Below are 2,958 nucleotides of genomic sequence, written 5' to 3' on the forward strand. Positions count from 1 at the left end.
CTTGATGGTGTCAGAAATGGACTGTCTCCTGAGAATGTATAAGAAAGGAGGCGTGAGCTCCTCCTCTTCAAGGACACTCTCTTCAATCCATTATCTCCTGCCTGTGTGCGATAGTCTAATCTATGAAAATACAGTGATTGAATAAAACTTTTATTTCAGATAATGAATGCATTGATTTAATAACGGATTTGTACTACATGGTATTATAGTTCCATAAATGAACACTGAAATATTAAAATGGGAAAACTTACCATTGGTCCAAGTTAAATCATAGGCACTTCTTTTACTGGAAACCCTAATAAGATAACAACCCATTTGATACCTAAAACAAAAAAATGTGTTATATAAGTACTTAACATTTTCTAGCTATTTTTAAGCTATTTTTAAGCCACCTGTTTTTCCTATCATAAGTACATCTGGCATCAGGCAAACAGATTACAGTCATGGACATGTGACTAATTTATAATGTTTTTATATTTTCGTTTTTTTGGCAGACTAATCCAGGTTGATATATTAGCCTACCTTTCAAAGATGACTCTTGAAATCTTTCACTCTTGCAACCTTTTTACCTTTTTCTCTTCCAAACCCTGGAATATTTTTGGCAAGTCCTAAAACTTAATTATAAAACAGAGTCAGGGAGACAGAAATGAACCTTTTTATGTTCTATCCATCTAGTGCCCCTTCCAGAGCTAACTTCTAAAAGAAATCATGAATCCATTGTACCCAGTGTTGATTTTGAAAGATCTTTGTACTTTCAATCATTCTTTCTTCCTTCGGTTTACTAGGCACATTGGCGCTTGTCTTTGCATCCTATTTTGAGAATTGCATTTTGTCTAAATGTAATGGAAGTTTAATAACTCAAGCCCGGCAGGAGAAGAATAAGTTGCTTGCCTTTGCAAAAGCAGTTTGAAGTTTTGAGCCATAAGGAATGGAAGCAAAATTGTGGTAGCTCTGTTTCTGCATCTTGAGTTAGAGAGGTCAAGTCTACTTATCTCCTCAGAGCTTTTTTTTAAATTCTAGATTTAGTGGGTATAAGGACAGTTTTGTTACATGGACATACTGCATAGTGGTGAGGGCTGGGCTGTTAGCATAGCCATCACCCAAATAGTGTACCTTGTAGGTACTAAGCAATTTCTCATCCCTCACTCTCCTCCCACCCTCCCAACACTCAGAGCATCTTTTTGATCTGGCATCAAAAGGTGAGCCATCCCTATTTGTGGAGTTTTTTTTTTTTTTTTTTTTTTTTTGAGACAGAGTCTCTCTTTGTCTCCCAGCCTGGAGTGCAGTGGTACGATCTTGGCTCACTGCAACCTCTGCCTCCCGGGTTCAAGCGATTCTCCCGCCTCGGCCTCTTGAGTAGCTGGGACTACAGGCGCCCGCCACCACGCCTGGCTAATTTTTTGTATTTTTAGTAGAGACGGGGTTTCACCGTGTTAGCCAGGATGGTCTCGATCTCCTGACCTCGTGATCTGCCCACCTCAGCCGCCCAAAGTGCCGGGATTAGTGAGGCACCCTCCACTACTTATGGAGAATCTTTTGTTGTTGTTGTTGTTTTGCTGTTATCACTACAAATTTTATTCAGAAACCGATCTTTGTGTTGTTGTGGTTGTTGTGGTGGTGGTGGTGGTGGTTGTGGTGGTGGTGGTGGTGGTTGTGGTGGTGGTGGTGGTGGTTGTGGTGGTGGTGGTGGTGGTGGTTGTTTAAAAAATTCCCTTATGAACTGCTATGGTCAATCAACTACAGCACTTTCTAGCAGACATAAAGTAAAAATGGGATGGCTCAGAATCGCCCAGATCCTTCACGACCTCTCGACTGCCTCCTGTCACGCTCCCGCCGCCGCGGCCTGGGCCACCGCCACCGCCACGACCACGGTCTCTAGACCCAGAACGACGCTGCCGGGATCGGCATCTTGATCTACGCTTCTTGCGACGCCGCCCGTACAGCTCCCGCCGCAGCTCTCTGGAAATGGGCTTCAAATGCACGAAGCCGCAGGAGCCGCCCCGGGAGCATTCTCCGGTCTCATCCTGACGGCGGCAGGCTGCTCTGAAGTCCGTCTGGGGGGAGGGCTCGGCGTGGCTCGGCTGTCCGTCAAACCAACGGTTGTTCAAGTCAGTCACAGCGTTTTCCGCATCTGCCTCACGGCCAAACTTGCCGTGCACGTTCCCCACCACGTGGTCTCCCTCCCAGCTTGTCACAGATGTTCGTCTCCTCAGCTTCCCCATACTTCTCCTCCATTTCTGTACAAATCTCCTCAAAACATTCATCACAGTGTTCCTGCATCTCCACACCGCTCACAGCACAGCGCAAACCGTCGGCCGACTGGGAAGAGTTTTGAGGGTTACGGGAAATGTTCAAGAGGGCAATGGTCTGGCTAAACGTCGGTTTACTGTGCAACCGAGAGCACCTGTCTCCATGACGACATGCTCCAACTTTGAAGTAAAATGAACAGCTGACTTTGTCTTTCTCGGTGCCAAAGATGGAGGCCGGACACTCCGCCGTGTCCCACCCGCCCACGCCCGCGGGAGACCTGTGGAGAATCTTCACTGCTGGGTCGAATATGTCATATGCTTCCTTTAAAAATCCACCCAAGGCCCCGAAGTAATGGACGTGTTTTTAATTAATCTAATATATAAATCATGCATCAGATATACTTCAAAACAGAGCAGCTAGCAGAACACCTTGAAAGATTCATTAGAACTTTTTTTTTTACAGACATGCAACTAAGTTAAATGTGTCAACTCAAAACTGAGATGAGAAATAGCAGGGTGCTTTATAGATTGAGACTCAAGAACATGGGAATTCTAATCGTGTCTCTGTTTCTGACTGGTTTCATGACTTTAGTAATGTTTATGACATATTTCTAACTACTCTTCCTTCTGGCCAAAACCCAGAACAGCGTTTAATAGAGCATTTTAAGCTTCTAAGACAATGGCCCTAGTTCAGTTGACAGCAGTAAAG

General features: G+C 44.6%; 1 pseudogene; it reads right to left on the reverse strand.

The window, feature by feature from the left end:
• Positions 1 to 1,641: 1,641 nt before the first annotated feature.
• On the reverse strand, positions 1,642 to 2,410 carry LOC105493217 (splicing factor U2AF 35 kDa subunit pseudogene; annotated as a pseudogene).
• Between the last annotated feature and the right edge of the window lie 548 nt (positions 2,411 to 2,958).

Source organism: Macaca nemestrina, chromosome 7 (assembly GCF_043159975.1).
Source record: "Macaca nemestrina isolate mMacNem1 chromosome 7, mMacNem.hap1, whole genome shotgun sequence".
In the NCBI taxonomy this organism is placed as follows: domain Eukaryota; kingdom Metazoa; phylum Chordata; class Mammalia; order Primates; family Cercopithecidae; genus Macaca; species Macaca nemestrina.